Below are 20,546 nucleotides of genomic sequence, written 5' to 3'. Positions count from 1 at the left end.
TTGTCCCAGAGGATGCCTCTTTGGTCATGTGTACCCTAGGATTGTATGTGTAGATTAGGGCAGTGTTTTTACGTGTTTTGTTTGTTATTTTAGTTGTTTTTATTGTTTTTTTAATCATTTAGGACAATATTCTAGCTCGTAGAAGGTTGGGTCCAGGACTATTGGCCCTAGACAACCCTGGCCATATTGAGACTTGTCCTGAAGGATGTCTCTATGGTCATGTGTACCCTAGGATTGTCCGGGTAGATTAGGGCATTATTTTACTTATTTTTATGATATTTTGATTATTTTTATTGTTTTTAATCATTTGGGACAATATTCTAGCCATATTTATATTTATTTACACTTAAAGATTAAAATCAGAATTATTTATAAGTGAAAAATGTGAAAATCAATATACTGAAATAAAGGGCGTCTGTTAACAATGACTGTACTTTTAAATCAAATAGCCTGTACAGTACTGTTAATTCTCTATATGATTTCCAGTATTATAAAAAAAGTTATAGATTGTAACAGTTCAAAATTTGATGTTTTATGTCAATATATCGTTCTTTTATTCTACTAAATAAATGCATAGATTTACAAATTTTTTGTCAAAAAAAAAAAAAAAAGCTTTAATTCTTTCATCATCTTTGATTCAGATGGAAATTTTGTCTTGAACTGATCGTGTGTATTTTTCTTTCAGATGGAGGAGTTTCATCATTTGTGCTGGGGTGTATGTATAGTAACGGCCAACTGTATGATGATAAAGTATACAGCAGTGTAAGGGGGTCGCAGGGGGCCGTCAGCCCCCCAGTTAGGTAAGTAGGTAAGGACATGGCTTGTATGTTAGGTTAGGGGGGGAAAGGTTAGTTTAGTAGGCGTCCATAATTTATGGTAGCCGGAGGACTGACCCAGGCAGAGGATTGACCCATAATCTCGGGTAAAACTGACCCAGAGTCGTTTGGAGGACTGACCCACAAACTTTATACTATAGTGCATTTATTATAAAAGTTATTTGATTAAATATAACATCATATGGATTCCATATATCATTAACACTTGTATGTTGTAATAAAAACTTTTGGTAAATTGTATATAAGAAATCTATACTTAAATCAATCTGGCTAATGGGTGTGACCTGGGAAGGGGGTCTGGGGACTTGCCCCGGCTAGGGGTTGTGACCTGGGAACTACTAGGTTAGGTTAGGTGGGTTTTATTAGGTTCTGTACAGCTTAACTCCTGAAACTGGTTTTGCTCCTGTGCAAAATACAAACCGTCCGCTCTTTACTATGGAGGAGTATTACGGCAAAGCTAAAACCAGCCGATAAAACTTTTTTTCACGGTGTAACAACCCGCCTCTAGGTAGTGGTCACACCAGCACTAGTGACTAACATTCACTTTCTATTTCAGCTCGGTAAATACATAGTCTTTCTCTCTCGCCAACCTTTTTAACCGGTTTTCGGTTAAAAGTAACTGGCCTAATGCTTAATAAAATGCCCATTTGTTTTGAGCTGCCTTCATTGGTTCTCACGGGTTCCCTGTGCAAGGAAGGTTGTGAGGTACGAGAGACTGACCATAGCCGAGTGATGCTTTATTCCTGAGATGGGCAGAGGACATTGACCTGTGCGGACAGCAAAGTAGCACCCTGCTGGGCAGGTGCCTGACCGACTGCGAACAGGCATTTGTGTTTTCTAACATTGACGTTATGATTTATATAAAAGCCCACACTTTACTGTACATATAATAATGAATCACACATAAAAATGAAGGGCAAATGATTTCGCGCCTAAATGCATAATCAATATATACAGGGTATTTACAGAGAATACTGTATTTACAATGCTGAAAAGTGTGCTACAACGTCCTACATGTTGTCTTTGCAACTACTTACCTCCCCAAGACAGTTATTAAAAGGGGATCATTTTAATGATTGTATGAAAAGAAATAAATGGGTAAAATATACATATTAGTCGCTGTAGCAAGACGGGGGTTGCAGGCATCCCCTTCGTCGAAATACTATGACTGGAGGGCCGTTATTCTCGATACGCAGTCTCAGGATGCAGCCCCGTTGAGGAGAAACAGGGGGTTTGACTGCTGGTTGTAGTTTCTTGGAACTGCGTCTGGTCGGACTTCTTGCGTCTTCTATTTGTTTGTTCTGGGGAAGTACTCGTGGGCGCCGCCCTTGCTGCTCGTACACGTCGACATCGCTTTGTGAACGAGCAGGCCTTAATCTGTCCACAGTCAGCCAGTCTTCTGTTTCGTGGACCCTGACCTTAAATGCCTTCTTCGTCCTTTCCAGCACATGATAGGGCCCATTATAAGGACGTGAGAGTGGGAGCTAGTGACCGTCCTGTCTGACGAAGACGTAGGGGCAGGTGTCCAGCGAGGCAGGTCTAAATTGCTTTGTCCTGTCTACATACGTTTTGTGGCAAGGCGTGAATTTTCCTGTGCTTTCACAAAGCTGGGCGAGGTTGACGTCTTCGGTGTCTGGATTGAAGGGGAAAAACTAGCCAGGGGCCATGAGCGTTTCCCCATAGACTTTTTCTGCCGAAGAGGCATCACCGTTTGCTTTCGCAGCCGTTCGAAGACCGAGGAGGAGCCAGGGAAGTTGCTCAACCCAATTCTCGTCTGTGCATCGAGCCATTAAGGCTGCTTTCAGGAACCAATGGCCTCTTTCGACCATGCCGTTGGCTGTGTGGTTTTAGGCAGTCGTGCTGTGCAGGTTGGTCCCCATCAGGCGAGTGAGGGATACACACAGGTTCGATATGGAAGTGGGTCCGCTGTCGGTTTTCATGTTGTCTGGGATCCCAAAATGGCTGACCCAGCCGGAGAGAAGTTCCTGGGTGTAGGTGTCAGTCGATGCTTTGGTCATGGGAGTTGCCTCTGGCCACCTCATTGGACGGTCGATCATTGTGAGGAGGTACTTGGCGTTGCCGGAGGGTGGTAAAGGCCCCACAATGTTGCCGTGGATATGTCCGAACCGTCGCCTGGGTTGACGGAAACTGCTGACTATGGATGGAGTTTATGCTGATTCTTGACAAAGCGTCAGCCACAGTGTTTTTTCCCCCCGGGACGTAGCTAATAGTGCAGCCGAAGTCGGAGATGGGCGCCAAGTATCGTTGCTGTTGGGTGGACCATGCATCCCCAGGCTTGGTGATGTGAGGAAGTACCTGGCGTCACCCGAGGGTGGTGAAGGCGTCACAATGTCGACGTGGATATGTCCAACCCGTCGCTTAGGTTGAGGGAAACTGCCGACTCCTGACTCGGTGTGACGGCTGACCTTGCTGGTTTGACACGCCGTACATGCACCTGCCGACTCGTATGAGTCCTTCCTGATCCCCAGCCACACGAACTTTGGTGGTAGTCCTCGATGAGGGGTGTGAGAGACCGTGGATGACATTGAATACCAGCCTTTATCTCATCGGTGGGATGAAAGGTCAAGGGCGGGCTGTGCTGATATCGCAGAGCAGAGTGGGGCCGTTGGGATGTAACTTGACGTCCTGCCATCGAAAGGAGGTCGAGGAGGACCTCGCGTCTGCTGTGGTGGAGTCGCCTGTTTGTTCCTGGGCTGATTTCCTCGTAGTCCACCCCGATGAGGATGGAGTTGATGCTGATTCTTGACAGAGCATCGGCCACAGGGTTTTTTCCCACCGGGACATAGCTAATAGTGCAGCCGAACTCAGAGATGGCCGCCAGATGTCGTTCCTGGGCTGTTGAAGGCGTGGACCAGAGGCTGGTGGTCTGTCTGGATGATGAATGAAGCTCCCCCCAGCAGGTATTTCAAGTCCCTCATGGCGAGGTACACTGCCAGAAGCTTGCGTTTGAAAGTGCTGTAGCGAGTCTCGGATGGTTTTAACATCCTGCTGAAGAAGGTGAATGGTTGGGGCACGTTGCTGATCACCTGCTTTAGGATGGTGCCGCATCCAACGTACTGGCGTCCGTAGTTAACCTCGGGTGACCCGTGGTCTTGGTACACCATGGTTGTGGCCATGTAGAGGGCAGTTTTTGTTTGCTCGAAGAGTACTTGTTGAGAGGGACCCCACTGTAGCTTTTTTGGTTTCCCCTTCAGGACGTTGAGAAGAGGTTTCATCAAACTGGCGACATTGGGTAAGAACTTCTTGTAGTAGTTCGTCATGCCGATGAATTCTTGAAGGGACTTCACGGAGGTCAGCGTGGAGAATTGGTTTATGGACTCCACCTTCGACGTCACAGGATGCATGCCCCTTTTTTGATAGTTCGCGTCCCAGGAACTCCACCTTCTCAGCCTCGAACGTGCATTTGTCGAAGCGTACCACGAGGCCATTCTCCTACTGGTGCTTCAGAACCGTCCTCACGTGCCCCAGGTGTTCCCCCCGCGTCTTAGAGAACATGAGGATGCCATCGACGTAGACGGTACAGAATGGAACGTCCCCCAAGATGCTGTCCCTCGTTTCTCAGGCTGAATGTCGAGTAGGAAAAGACGTAGGACCCGAATGGGGTGGGGGTGATGATGGCCATCTCTGGGATGTCGTCGTACTGAATGGCGACCTTATAATAAGACTTTGAGATCCATCTCGGAGAAAATAGTGGCCCCGTGGAGGGCCCCGGTGAGATCCTGCATGTTTGGCAACGGTAGGTGGTCAAGTGTCGTGGCCAGATTTAGGCGTCTATAATCGCCTTTTTGCAGATTCCTATGCGCTCTGTCTCCTGGAAGGTATGCTTGGCGTCCTGTAACTTCTGCGAAGGGAAGCTTTTAAACCATCAGTGGGTTTGGGGACCCGTCGTTGAGATATGGTGGAATATCCCATGCTTGGCAGGGAACCCCTTCAGTTGGTGGAGCTCGGGTTTGAAGACCTCCGGGAATTCCTGCGGCAGGCAGCTGTATTCATGGGGCGTGACTGAGCACATTTGGGAAGGCTGGTCCTGCTGGAGAGGTGGTGGGACTGGTAGGTCCCTTGCTCGACTAGTCGTTTGCGACGCATGTCTACCAGCAGTCCGTGGTGAGCGAGGAAGTCGGCGCCCAGGATGGGCACCTTGACATCTGTGATCAGGAAAGGCCAGCTGTAATTCCGGGCCTATGATTGATATCTTCAGTGTCCTTATCCCGTATTAGGTTATGGGGCTGCTGTTCGTGACAACCAGGGCGGCCCTTTCGTCTGATTGGAGGCCTTGGCCATTCTTTGAAGGTGGGAATGTTGACACCGTAGCGCAGGTACTCACTAAGAACCTTTTTCCTGAGATTACGTCGAGGATGTAGAAGCCCGTGTGATCGGGCCTCGCCTGCTCCACGGTTGCTTGTAGGTGTGGTCGCCCACCTAGATTTTTTAGATGAGTGCACTGTTGGACTCGTTTTCTCCCCTTTCCTCCAGACTTGGTGGAAGTAGCACCATCTGGGAAAGTAAAGGCCTTGTGGTAGTGGTCCTCTCGTTGTTGCTGTTGCTCCTGCTGGGGGCCGCTGCTGGCGTTGCTGCTACTGTCCATGCAGCAGAAGCCGTGGGCAGGAGTACAGTATTGGGGTCTCCCGCTGTGGATCGCGTTGACCCCTACTTTGTCTGGCTCCTCCGTGACGGCGTTGACAGAGGTGGTGGCGCGTATCTGGCAGTTTGGGCTGCCAGGTGGAGTTTGTCGGCCTTCGCGACCAACGATGGAACGTCCAGGCCCTCGGCACCCTCCAACTGGGCGCTGATGCTTTTGGGAAGGCAACGCACGTAGATCTACCTTGACAGGCTTATCCCCTTGGGACGCCCATCGCAGCCGAGCTCGTTCAGCAGGAGGATGTCCATCAGTTCGTCCCAGGCTGCTGAGGGACGTATGTCGCCGAGGGGCATTGTCATCAGGTCGAGGGCTCTCTGGGCCCTCAGGGGTACCGGGAGGTCGTAGATGTCCATCAGTTTCTTCTTCAGGTCGCTGTACCTCATGGGTCCCGGCCTCTGTTTCAGCCAGGGGAACTCCCCCTAAATGCGTCTGGTGTTAGCATTAACATCACCATGTCCGATTTAATTATTTCATCGATGATGTTTGCCAACCTGACGTTTGACTCAGCACGCTGAAACCATACCGTTGCTGCATCCGGTGTGAATGGAGGGAGCTGTAACTTCTGTCCCATCGACATCTGTGGAGCCGTTTGCGTTACTTGTGTGAATATCGCGCCATGCCCTTCGGTTGCGAGGGGCGAGTTACGGTAGACGTCTGAATCTGTCATCTGACCTCACACTCCGAAACTCAGTAATGAACCGTATTTAGTCCACTAACAGAGTAGGAATTCCAAGTTGCTGAGTAGTAGCTAATTGCCGTGGCAAAACTGCATTTGGAAACGCCAGAACGCAAAATGATTTGTGCCGTAATGAGTCCGTTAGTGCCGTTGGGTATGAGGAGTAGCGTTCACGAGCTCTTGCCACCGTTCGCTGATTCTCACCACGTTCAATGGCAAGCCTATATGAAACCTCAGTGCCTTAGTACCCGAGAAACCCGAGACGAGGGTTTGCGAGACCCTCAGCGAGCCTTAGTTCTCATGGCAGTTTGCGAGCCTATCGCCTCATGCGAGATCCCCATCTCGTCTTAGTACCCATGGTGAATTTGGGAGACCCTCACCTCACCTGAGTACCCATGGCAGCTTGTGAGACCCTCGCCTCGCCTTATGGACCATGGCGATTTTGTGAAACCCTCCTCATCAGCGCTACAGTAGTGTACACTAATGGCTCTAGCAGTGAAGGTAAGATTCATTGCTGCCATTTTTCAAATTCTCGCTGGCGTTTTAGAGCGCTTGCCAGTGTTTTGTGAACGTTCACCAAAGTTCGCCAGTATCAGATGGCGTTCTCAAGCGCTTGCATGCGTTTGCGGACAATTGCCACCGTTCACTGATTCTCACCATGTTTGCTAGCAAGCCTATACGAATCTGCCTAGTGTTTGTGTTCTTTACGTTCTGGGACAACAAACCCTTCATGCGAGACTGCTTCTTCGTGGGTAACTTTCTTCCCTGAGGAGAAGTTTTACACAACTACAGATGTTTGTTGAAACTGTATAAAGGCTGAAACGAACTCTAGTGGCGCATGCGCTCCCACCAAAACAAAACCCCAAGGTTATTGCCACAAATACGATTTACTATCGATGGCTGGAGTCAGCCGCATGTATCAGTATGCCCCAGGACACGACGACTTCTCGTTAGACACCGAGTTTTGAAACATAATCCTTCAGGGTTATTTTCTTGGGCTTTTTTGCCCGACGGAATGGAGAGCTCTTCGGAGCAATCGCACAACGGACTTGTGATGTACTGTATACCCTTACAGGGTTATTATTTCAAGCCTTTAGTCCCAAGGAAACAGTAGTAGCTTCTGCTTACATTTACGAACGATAGCAAGCCCCGTCCACAAGGCAGCCAGACGAATGTTGTCAGCTTCTCATTACGCTTGTGAACGATAGCAAGCCCCGCCCACAAGAGGGGTAGGCAAACCAGTGAGGGTATGATTGCTACACCAGCTGTATGTTTTTTTTTTGCGGGCGCACGCGCTCGCATCCTAAAAAGTACTTCAGCTAGTCGCCGATCAAATTCCTTTGGCAATATTTTCACAGTGTTATAATTTCTATTCTTATAATTATTATTATAATAATAATAATGAGATGAAGCTGAAAATGACAAATTCTGAGATATTTTGTATTTTTCATAACAATACACACTTTAGCTATTTATTACAGGTATTACTTTTGCCAAAGCTGAAAGGGTAAGCCATTAAAATTTAGCAAGGGTTAACCACCCATCCCGATAGTTAGTGGGGGTTAGGTGAGTTGGCTCGCTACCCTTCCCACTCACACACCAGTGATTGAGCTCACTTTGCTTTTGGCTCGGGTGGAGACCGGTTGTTTTCTTTAAAGTGTTTAATCTGTGTGTGTGACAACGTAGTACGGTAGGTTCCTAAGGACGGAGAACCTTCCCTTCCGACCTTTCCCCCTTGACTATCCGTCATCCCGTTGGCGAATAGTCTTCCGTGTGAGTCGGCCGACACCGCAGGGGAATCGTCATCGTTCACCTGTTGTCATCGCCTTCCCCTCTGCGTGGAATCTACCCGGGGAAGGGAGTGCGGCCTTTTCAGAGCTTGACATCTGTCTTACTCTTTCTCAAGGTCATCGTCGTTCACCTTTCAATGGCTTCCGACAGTATACTCTGCAGGGCGGAGCACCTTTCCCGTTTGCGGGTTAGGTTGCTCTTCCGATTGGTTTCGTCATTAATTATGTGAAATTATAATTGTTTGTTGTTTACCTTTCTAGCTTCTCCGCGGGGAACCCTTCCCGCCAGAGGGTCCAGTGGCTCTTCCGATTAGTGAGTATTTTTACCTGAATTAATTCATTGTAATTCTTGTTTTATTGCAGTTTTTTCGCTGCCGCTATCCTTTTCCCATCAATGTCGGCCTGGGAAGGGAGTGCGTAGTTCTTATTTTGTGTCTGTTCTCTCGGTGGACACCTTTCCCGCCTGCTCACTAAATACTTTTCCCAAGGGAGTTTTTCTTACATAATTTATTTTATTTTCCTCAGTTAGCGATGCCATTCTTCGTTTATCTAAGAAAGCCGACAAAGTAGAGCAGTTCTGGTCGTGCCTGGGGAATCTGCCGTCACTTTCCTGTTCTTCTACGACCGTGGCCGCTCCTGATCAGCACTCCATCTTCGTGGAACTAGCTACGGCTACGTTTCCTGCTCATTGCAGATCTTCAACATGAACAAGGCTTGTTGAGGTCCGCCTCCAGGGGTTGGACTACTTTCCCTTCCGAGGGTGAGTTTTCCTCCCCATGTGTTGGGTTGTCCTCTCTTCCAAGGGAGAACTTTCTTTCATCATCTTCATCACTTCACATCGACACCAACTGCGGTTGCTGTATCTTAGCTGAGATTACGCTTCCCCCTTGCTGAGTCGCCTCTACTGTCGGGGCCGGAACAAAGTCCAAGGCAAGTCTGTCCTGTGAAGTGATCACCTCTCTCGTTCACGGGAGGGGCCACTCATAGAGACGCCTCTTCAGAGGATTGCTGAAGGTCAGCTTGCTGATCCAACAACCTCAGAGGGCGTCATCACTTTAGAAGTGTGCCTGCCTCTTTGGCTCTTCAGCTTCATCAACGCAGCTTTCCTCCGCAGAGGAGCCTTCTTGTCAGTCGTCTTCTGGCCCTCGACCTTCACCTGCTACTGGATCTTCTTCCGACGACTCTGCCGCTAATCATCGGATTTCAGCCTTGAACTCTCCTGTGGATCGCGCACGATCCCCTTCGGAGGATGTTCGTCCTTCCAAAAGACACATCCCTGTTCTAGTTCATCCTACGCGCTGATCTTCTACGACTCATCATCCTCCTTGCCGTCTCCGTTCCTGATGCTAGGCACCGTCGAGATCGTGCTCCAGTGGCTCGCCAACCTCGCCAACGCACCAGCGTTCTCTAGCGCGTCAATGCTCTCCAGCACACCAGCGATTACCATATCTCCGATCGCTATCTCACTGCTCACCCTCTCCTCAATATACCCCGGATCATGACACACCATGGAGGTCTCGTTCGCGAGCCTTTCCTGAAGATGTCAGCCCTTCCAGGGCGTGTCTTTCTGTTAGCTCATCCTTTCAGCTTTGCTGAAAGTAATACAGTACCCCTAATAAATAGGTAAAGGTTTGTATCGTTAGGAAAAATACAAATTATTTCCAAATTTTTCATCATGAATAAGAAACTTAATAGACTGTAAGTTCTACCGTCATGCCTTCACCTAATTTTTTTTTTTTTTAATACCTATAGATTTACTCTGCTGTAGAAGTTTCCATAAATTTAAACGTAGATTTATAATTTTTTGTAGTAATGAATTCATTTTTGGTAATTGAAATTGTTGAATCTTTGACCAGTTCTAAATAGAAAGCTTTATTTAAAAAACTTCAGATAAAAAAAACTAGTGATAACATTTGTATAATTCTAATCAAAACAAGAGAGAGAGGAGTTTATTCTTTGTCATTTGCAAGAGACCTTGCCTCTCGTTAGTGTTTTATGAGGGGTTTTAAATTCATCGAAGTAAACCAAAAGTTCATTTTGTGTTTGACTTGTAAATTCAACCATTAGTTTTGTTTAAAATGACTCATACTTTCAGATATCAAACAAGTTGAAATTTTTCTATCGTGAAGCTGCCTTCCAACACTGCACTGAAGTGGAACTTGAAGCTGTTCTAACCAAGGTGAAATGGTATTCTTAAGATGTGTATTGACAGTAGTTTGTTCCTAGATTGTGCTGACATGAATGAATTATATTTTGAAGGTGTATGTTTTCATGTTAACCCTTTTACCCCCAAAGGACGTACTGGTACGTTTCACAAAACCCATCCCTTTACCCCCATGGACGTACCGGTAAGTCCTTGCAAAAAAAATGCTATAAAATTTTTTTTCATATTTCTTATAATTTTTTGAGAAAATTCAGGCATTTTCCAAGAGAATGAGACCAACATGACCTCTCTATGACAAAAATTAAGGCTGTTAGAGCAATTTAAAAAAGAATATACTGCAAAATGTGCTGGGAAAAAAATAACCCCTTGGGGGTTAAGGGTTGGAAATTTCCAAAGAGCCTGGGGGTAAAAGGGTTAATGAAGGTTTGACATAGCAAAGTTCAAATTTTCTGTGATAGTCTAATGTATACGACAAACGTGTTCTAGGTGCAACAAAACGTGAATATTGCACTAGGTACGGAACTGAATTTCAAATGAATTTGCTTTGAATGGTTGGGTTGGGGTGTCTTGTATCAGTATACTGTAAGCTATAGTGTATTACCTCATTAGTGTGTGTTCTGATTTAGTATTAAAATTAGGCGTATCAAAAAGAATTGGACATGGGTCCTTAGTCAATTTATTTTGCTTACATTCTCTTACAGAGGGGACAGATGAAAGCCGCTCAGTGATGTGTTTCTCGAACGCAATATCGATTTAGGGGCTATGTGTCCATAGTGCGGCGTGGTGGGCCATCTGGTTTTTGTGTGAAAACCATGTTGTGTAGCCAGGTCACTGATGTGTTGGGTGGTACGGGTTCAATCACACCCAGTGCTACGTCTCTTTCCAGTTGGGCCTCTGCCTCTTTTTGCCAGTGTACCGGTATGTTTGGGGGTCTCTTTGTCACCGTTGGTTCCACGTGAGGGTCGATGATTCGTATTTCCATGGGTCCGGTCATTGTTGGCAGTGTCTGGTGTGGACACGTGTTGAAGGTTGACGATGCATATCGTTCCAGTAGCCACGCTTTCATATTTTTGGTGAACTCTGCTGACGGTTTGAACATCAGGTTGGCTGGTTGCCGGGAAGGTGGAGTGTTACTTTGGCATCCGCACTCTGCGAGCGAGTTGTTGCTGTAGGACTTCCTTCCGTATAGGCATACTGCGACCCTGCCTGTGGCACCAATCCTGGGGAAATCATGGTCAATGATGCCAAGCTTCGTCATAGCTGCTCGGCTGATGTAAAACTTGTTGACGGTGTCTGTGACACGCACCGTGGCAGTTGTTGTGATGTGCGCTCCTTGCTCATTCTTGCCTGACAGTATGAGGTGTATGGAGCCGAACACATTGATTTCCTGGTTGTTGACTGCGAAGATGCGTCTATTAGCTGGCTTGAGGTGTCGCTGGTGTAGACCTATCTCCAGTAAGACTGGCAGCCCCATCAGGCACGTCTGAGCCCCGGAGTCCGCGGCCGCCATAAGGGATGAGGATTTGTTCGTCATGTTTTTGTTGTAAGCAGCAGGGTTCACCGATATGCGGATGGGTAGCAATGGGTGAGGTAAAAGTTCGTTTGAGGAGTTCATCCCTGACGCGTATACTTTGTTGTTTTCCGCATCTGTGTCCTCTTCTTGCGTGCGACAGAATAACGCCCCTGCCTCAGTACCTGCCGATTATTGCTGCGGCTTCTATTGCCGTTGGACATTTTCCTTCCAGCATACTAGGCATGACTTGAACTCCTTTACTTTGCCTCTCACTTTTCCGAACTTTGGAGTGAGGCGTCCGCACTGGCAACAAAACTTATACCTTGAGGTGTCTTGTTCATCGCCCTTTTTCGATGTGGTCGAGGGGGCGTGTGTTCGTTGTCATTTTCGCTTGTTTCCTGTAACCGCTGGCTGATACTGATGGGTTTGCACTTAACGTGGCCCGGCTAGCTGTTTCCTGCCTGTCAGTGAGTGTTACCGTTTCGCTTGGTGTCTTGTTATCGACCTCTGGGGTTCCCAACACATCTCTCTTGATTTCTTCATCTGCGAGGCCATTTACCAGGATCAACTTCACAATCTCCTCTGTGTAGTCGCATGTAATCGTCTCTGTGCAGGTGTTGGTGACGGTCCATTGACACACATTGGCCACCCGTGCAACCTTGCCACATATTGCCTTACAGGTTCACTTGGGGTCTGAGTGGTTTGTAGTAGTGTCGTCATCCATACGCTTAAGGCCACACTCAGTACTGCTAGACGTTTTATTACCGCTAGTACGTCCACCTCTGTCTTTGTTGCGATGGCGGAGTCCTCTCTGAATATGGCGGCTTCAAGTTCTGGTTCACAACATGCGAGCAGGTGAGCTGTTGTCTGGTTAGGTGCCAAAGACGTTCCATCGTGGAACATTTCCCATCGCCTTGTAAAAGCGGCCCAGTCATCTTCACAGACGCCTTGTTTCAGTAATGGGCGGTTAATTTTGGGGGGGTTTCTGGCGTGACGAGTTTTCGTCATGCTTGTTCTTTTGATGTAATTGCATCAGTGCTATGCACATTGGCATATCATCCGTCCGCTTCACCTCCGTGTACCCAGGAGCCTCACACCTCAATGACGTGGCCATGTCTGTATGTCCTGCGTTCTTGTCTACAATATGTCTTCAAACATGGTCAATAAGACATTCGTGCATTTGATGACTTTATTTGAGGTACACGCAACGAATGTTTGAAGCTGAAAAAATAAATGTACGAAATTACACACTTGTAATGGTTATAAAATAAAATAGGCTACCATACCTGTGATAGGCCATCCTGCTACATACATATCTATACATATAAATATGACCTTCCTGTGGCATGCATGGATATGGGATATGCACTGTCATATATATTAATCTATGTATGTACACTGTGAAGCGTGCTTATATTTAATGCCAGACCTGCATAAAATTATTCATTAGGAGAACTGTAAAATGCACCCCTGATTGGCCTATCCAAAGGTGTGAATCTCATCTGACTGCTATGTAGCCCGCAATATATATAAAACATAATGCCCCCTCTGGGCTCATAATAATAATGCACCGTCTTATACTTTACTTACAAATAGATCAAGATAATATTCCTAAGATTATTGTAGTATAACAGTTCCGGTAGCTGAGACTTCCCTCGTGAATCTGTTTATTTCCCTGTTTACCTTTTGTACCCGTAGGTGGCACACATGCCGTTTGCCCGCCAGATTTGACCTGTCCTAACTCATTATTCAACACACAGGAACATGGAAACTTTTTTTCCATTGGTCCCGTGGTGGCTGCACTACAAGTGGATTAAACACCTTATGCTCCTGGATGGATAATCAGCAGAGGGTTTGAAGGCGAAGGTTATATGGGATTAGTCTTTTCTTCATCTTTCCCTCTCTGGAGGAATCAGCCCCCAGGGTCCTCTGCAAACCTGACTTCAACTATCTGCAGGTAAACCATTTTCCCTAGTGTAACCTCTTACTGTTTCAATACTTGTTGCGTCCCCATACCCTAACGATGGGGTATTAGGTAATGTCTTGGTGACCTCTGAAGATACCTATGGCTCAGAAGAACTCTTAGCAAGACAGTCTCATTGCTAGTATAACGAGCACACAGCTTGCGTAGGCTCGGACCATGCATTGTACAGATTTAGTGAGGTGTAGGGTTTCCGCCAATTATGTGCAGAACACATAAAGGGGAAAACCCCGGGTCAAAGCCAAAAAGCCAATTGGCACAGACTTCCACCTTTCTCAAGGGTAAGTCATCCCATATAGATAGCTTTGGTTTGTTATTTAGTGACGGAATAAATGACAATTTGGAAGTAATTTGTGTTTTTCCTAGTGACACAAACCTTTAGCTATTTATATAAATTGGCCCGCCAGTACCTGTCCCTCTTGAAGTCCTACTTCCTAGCAAATTAGGTTAATAGCTCAGGTGTGTTAGTGAGCAGGGTGGCTACTACTCCCACCCCCCACCCCGCTACTTAGTGGATGGGTGCTTAACCCTCGTTAAAAGTCTCCTCACTTGGTTAAGTCTGTTAGGGGTGCAGATATCTATGGTTATCTACGGATACGTCCCTGATTACACACGATATCTTAGGATAGTCGTTCCGGGGGTTGGAACCCCGTGATACCTGACGGTAATTCTCTTATAATATCACTCGCAGAAATATTATACAGTAAGGAAGCTGTCTGAAGGACCTTCCATCAGGACAACATGGCTATCTCACCTAGAAATAGATTTTTCCTACATCAAAATCCGTTTTCTTTCAGCTTCGCATAAAGTAATATCCATGTGTAAATAGCTAAAGGTTTGTGTCGTTAGGAAAAATACAAAGTACTTTCAAATTTGACATGTTATGCTGATATATGTGACCTTGTGACGAGGTGTGCAACAAGCAGTTATGATGATGAATTACAAAAAAACAGTTCTATTCATGAAATTAAAAAATACAGTACATACTTATCTCTGATAATGGTATAATGGTATTATACATAGCATAATGAGAAAATATAAGTACAGAAGTGTGATAAACAAAAACATAAGTTATGTTTTGACAACTGTGTTTGTATCTCAAAGCTGTTCAGTACTGTGTATAGGTTGAAGCGTGTAGCTCTATCACGACTGAAGCTATGTTGGTTTTGTTAAGAATACTCACTAAGGTCGTACAAATATTTTGTAAATGGATAACAGCATGATAAACCTAATGCTTAGTTTATAACATAATGGAATTATTTATATATTTTATGTACTATGTAACTTTGGAATGAAGTCTTGGTGCCTAGCAATGAATTTCTCTGAATTTAGATCAAATTTTAGAATTTTTCAAGTGACACTATTAGGAAAAGGGCTTTTTTTATATTGATTTATTTTAATTGAGCAATATTCCAGGTAAGGTTGCTGTCACCCCAAGATGAATGTGACTTGACGCTGCCACGTTTTTTCTTTTCTGGCTGCACCAACATGCGACTATCAAGACTTGCGTCTTGTGACTCTCACCGACCCTGATTATAAAGTTCCCTTGGGAACTCGTAAAACATCCCATCTGTTTGTACTGGATGGAAATCCTTTATAAGTAAGTTGCTTTTTGTTTTTGATTATCTGGAAAGTGGTTTTTTTTTTTTCACAAATTGAAGTGTTATTGGCTAGGAAAAAAAGTAACCTTATAGGTTACTTTGAGGTACTGTACTGTATAGGCTATTGTGTTGAGGGTAGGATCAAATCTTCTTTGTTCCGACGCTAAATGCAAACCCTCTCGCTCTTTATTAGGGATATACTTTCAGCGAAACTGGAAGACTAGCCATAAGACTTTAAGCAAGGTGTAACTACCCTACTGCTACTTAGCACCAGGTAGGGGAGGTAGCCGGCTACCCCTCTCACACACAGACACACATACACATGCATACAGACACACCAGTGTTGTCTCATCACTTTTGATTGAAGACAGGAATATGAGGGGATAGGTGATGGCAGGCCAAATTTATATAAAGAGCTCAAGGTTTTTATCGTTAGGGAAAATACAATTTACTTTCAAATTTGTAATTTTTATTATTGTTAAAGAATGGTCAGTAAGGGAGAAACAAAATTAAGTGTCATATTTGTCAAGATTTTTATTTGTATTCATTAATAGATATTTTGTTTGGTAGTTCATCCTCCTTAAAATGTTTTTACATAATCCAGAGTGAGTTGGAAATTTACTTGCTGCCGTTTTCTTTTGTACTTAAAGACTTACTCTGCTGGAGAATTTTTATTTAAATGTAAAGATTAAAGATTTTTATAGTAATTATGAATGAGTTTGTTTCGGTTGAAGTTATCAGTGATAAATTTTTTACTAGAGAGCAGATAATTTTAATTGAGTCAGCCTTTGTAAACTATTTTAGAGGAAATATGACTTTCAGAATAACATTTGTATAATTAAAATCAAAACAAGAGAGAAGAAATATTTGTTTGGCACATGCAAAAGACTGTCCTCTTTTCTTGTGTCAAATTGCAATTTATCAATAAACTCATTAAAAAAAATGTCTTTTCCAATATTTTCACATACTCTATATTTACAGCTAATGATATACACGTTTGATGATTCATGGTACCTGTAGTTTCAAAAACAGCCCATATATGTACAGTTTCTTCCCTGCAAACTTGAAACTAATAGGGGTAGTTATAGAGGTACAGGTCAGATAATGAAAAATGGGGTAATGTTTTACCCTTGGGCCTCTGACTTGATGTTGTGGATACCCTAGTTGAATAATTAAAGAGTTCTTGTGATTGTACAGGCAATAGCCTTTCCAATGATTCCTAATTTGCACTTGTGATTAATTTCTTTCTATATGAAAAGGTCCTTTATATTGTCCTACCCATAACTTTTGCGTCCTAAGAAAAATTGAAAAAAAAAAAATAGAGGTCTTACTGTCTTAGAAAACCACCAGTATTTTTAATACTTTACCTTAGTTAATGCTGCTTCAAGTCTTCCACAGAATGGCAGGAGATGCAGATTCATTATTTTAAAATCTGTAAATATTGGTTGAATTAATCACAATCCAAGACAAACTGCTTTTTGGGCTCATAAGAAAAGAGGACAGTCTTTTGCAGATGCCAAACGAGTATTTTTGTAATGATAAAAAGGCTTTACATATTCCAAAGATTCCTGGAATAAGGTGCTGTAACATTCCTCTGGTACCTTTATCTTCCAATCATTCCAGTAACTAATTGATGTGAATATATATTACATGCAGATCCCAGTAATACAAGATGATATAAATCTGAGACCCACAAATTTGAAGCTTCATAATGACTCCAAAAACTGTTCATACTTTGATATAATCATAATCGCTGCAATGTTCTTCATAATCACCATCCTGACTATGCTGTCCTTCATCAATGTCCTCATCACACTGTTCCATATCTGTAGTTTTCTCAACTGTATCTATCAGGTCAGGGGGAAGCACTGGCCCGCATGACCACACTGGCTCCAAACACCCTCATCATTTCTTTCCCAAACTTGTCCAGGGTCATGTGACTTTGGAGACCAGAAGATTGGAATATCCGCTCGCTTGTAGATAGCAAGGGGATGGTTCACACAACCAATGTGCGGAATGAGGTTGTCTCGGAAAGACGGCCATGGGAGAGGTCAGTCTTAGATTTCGCTGTCAGTCGCTCATCTTTTCCAACCATCTTAAAATGATTCTACATGATGTCAATAGATTTCTGTCTGTAGTTAAAGCCACACATCAGACATTTAAATGCCTCAATATCAGCGACTTAGTGAAGTTACATTCTCCTCTTCACTGAAGTACTATCAAATATTGCTTCTTTGCTTCACTTACCATCTTGAGCCAGAACAGAGCTTTCGCATATGCTCTCCCTTTTAGCAGACTCTTAAGGCAGCCATTGGTTAGAAGTCCAGCCTCAAGGAGGATTTCAGAGTAGCCTAAACCAATGCATTTATGACCAGTCAACATGCCCATGTAGTTCATCTGTGTCTAAAGGCCCCGAAGGTACCACATGGTTCTTGTATTCTGGAAATTTCCAAATCAGAGGAGTGCTTTTATGCAACTTGCAAGGTCATAAGCGCTGAGAACATATTTCCGGCCAATCATCCGATTGCTTCAACAACTCCCTGATGACAGAATATTCAGTGAACGGCTGATTGATGGGGTTGAAATACTCAAAGGTTATCTTTAGGAATATTTTCTTTGCCAGTAGCTGAAATGAAGCCTCCAAATCCATGGACCTGTTGTATTTCTTTTATGCCATTGATCATTCGCATTAAGGAACCACAGTTGGTACACTTGGGTGCAGTCTGAGTACATGTTATTGTTTCTGATTATTATTATTATTATCACTACTAGCTGAGGTACGACCCTAGTTGGAAAAGCAAGATGCTATAAGCCCAAGGGCTCCAACAGGGAAAAATAACACAGTGAGGAAAGGAAATAAGGAAAATAAACGATATGAGGAATTATGAACAATTAAAGTAAAATATTTTAAAAACAGTAACAACATCAAAACATAGTTCTTATATAAACTATAAAAAGAATTATGTCAGCTTGTCCAACATAAAATCATTTCCTGCCAGTTTGAACTTTTGAACTTCTGATGGGTGAACTGAACGTAGCTCCTGTGGGAAATTTGTGTCGTACGCAGCCATAAATATGAAAAAAGGGCAATATTGGTGGGGCTTCAATTTTCAAATAACGTGTTTTAATACGTTGCATGAGGGGAGGGTTCTAACCTAGTTGGCAGTGTCAGTGTTTGCTTTCAACTCTTGTATCATGATCCTTCCAGTGCTGTCCTTCAGGTTTGAATCATAGACGTTTATAGTTATTTTGTTCAAGTTGTCCACTCAACGTGAAAATTTTGGCATTTACAAGCACCACTTTGGGGAGTGATAGAAAAGGAAGCATGGAACCCTCTGCCACTACTGTCTCAATTTCCAAGCCAAAATCATACGACTCACAGGGACCCAATCTACGAAGCATATGCGTGAGTTCCTTGCATTGTAGGCAGTAGGTTGGCCGGGGCACCAGCCACCCATTGAGATAGTACTGCGAGAAAGGTATGGGGTCCTTAGGCTGGCCAGACAGTACTTCATTGGATCTTCCACTCTGGTTACGGGTCATTTTGTCTTTGCCTACACATAACACCGAATAGTCTGGCCTATTCTTTACTTATTCTCATCTGTCCTCATACACCTGACAACACTGTGATTATCAAACAATTCACTCAGGGGGTTAACTACTACAATGTAATTGTTTTAGTGGCCAATTTCCTATTGGTAAGGGTAGAAGAGAGACTTTAGCTATGGTAAGCAGCTCTTCTAAGAGGACTCTCCAAAATCAAACTATTGTTCTCTAGTCTTGGGTAGTGTCATAGCCTCTACCCTGACCTTCCACTTTCTTGGATTGAAGTTCTCTTGCTTGAGGGTACACTCGGGCACACCGTTCTATCTTATGTCTCTTCCTCTTGTTTTGTTAAAGTTTTTATAGTTAATATAGGAGATATTTATTTTAATGTTACTGTTCTTAAAATATTTTATTTTTCCTTGTTTCCTTTCCTCACTGGGCTATTTTCCCTGTTGGAGCCCCTGGGCTTTTAGCACCCTGCTTTTCCTACTAGGGTTGTAGCTTAATAATTAATGATGATAATAATGATAATGATAATAATAATAATGATAATATTAATAATAATAATAATAATAATAATAACAATAATAATAATAATGATAATAATGATAATAATACCGTTTTTGAAATATTTTATTTTGATTGTTTTTTAGTCCAGCATGTAAGAATAATAATACAGGTGGTGTAGAGTTCTGCAAAGGAGGATGTGTTTAGGTAACTTCCACTCCTTTGTCACAGATTTATTGGAAATGAAATAGATATGTGATTTATGATAGAAACCAGTTAACTAACTATGATTTGATTGACTATTGATATTTTTCCAAAGTTGTTAGAACACAACGGTGGTTAAAACTCACCCGAGCTATCGAAAGAACCAGATGCCGGCTCTTCTTATACTCGTCCACATCTGCTTTAGGAACTTTACATTACTAAGCCTGTTGGGTGGTATTATTCTCTTGCCCTGCCATCCAGCTCATCAGCTATAGGAGACCAAGAAAGTGGTGGGGAATCGTTGAACTTTACCTGAACACTGCACAGGTACAAGGCAACGTCCTTGAATTTATCCTTGGAATGAAGCCTCTATGCCTAAGTCACGGTTTCTTCAACACAGGTACTTGTGATGTACACCACGTTGTAGGTTATGCATACCTTGTGACATAAATTAACACTTTATGTGGGCGTGTACAGTACAGTACTCACATATTTATTGTCCCCTCACTATGTTACAGATGATACATATAAATTTTACACATAACTTAATTATTTTCTACTTGGCTGCTCTCTTTGGATACTGTTTACATCCCTTGTTCTTTTTGACCGGGCGCCGTCAGCATTACAAAGTATGAAAACAGTAATGTCTCGGAATAGTAAAGTATAATTTTATCAGGGTTAGAACACCTTGTCTACAGGAATCACTTTTGTAAAAGCAATCCATTTCACTTATTTTGTCTATAAAGTCTGTTTTTCAGCATATTACTTCTGGAATCATGATTTGGAAATCCACAGCGCTCGAGTTCTTGGACGTACAGGTGGCGGAGTGTTCCAAGTTGCACTACCTCCTTCTGTCTCAGTACCTTTTCACATGAAATCTGGAATGTTTTGACCATCAAAAAATGAAACAAAACAAAAAGGGGACCTCTACTCTCTGGGAGGAACGTAGAGAGTAGAGGTCCCCTTTTTGTTTTGTTTCATTTGTTGATGTCGGCTACCCCCCAAAATAGGGGGAAGTGCATTGGTATGTGTATGTATGTACAATGATTTAAATAATTGAAATTGGAC

General features: G+C 43.8%; 1 long non-coding RNA gene across 1 annotated transcript in view; it reads left to right on the top strand.

The window, feature by feature from the left end:
• Positions 1-661: 661 nt before the first annotated feature.
• LOC137637264 (uncharacterized) overlaps positions 662-20,546 on the top strand; it is a 42,306-nt gene continuing 22,421 nt past the window's right edge. Inside the window, exons 1-3 of the long non-coding RNA XR_011043504.1 lie at positions 662-800; positions 10,058-10,141; positions 15,037-15,220. This is a non-coding gene — a long non-coding RNA (uncharacterized lncRNA). The remainder of the gene's footprint in view (positions 801-10,057; positions 10,142-15,036; positions 15,221-20,546) is intronic.

The sequence above is a fragment of the Palaemon carinicauda genome, unplaced genomic scaffold, assembly GCF_036898095.1.
Source record: "Palaemon carinicauda isolate YSFRI2023 unplaced genomic scaffold, ASM3689809v2 scaffold608, whole genome shotgun sequence".
NCBI lineage: Eukaryota > Metazoa > Arthropoda > Malacostraca > Decapoda > Palaemonidae > Palaemon > Palaemon carinicauda.
This window is presented reverse-complemented; position numbering and strand designations above follow the sequence as displayed.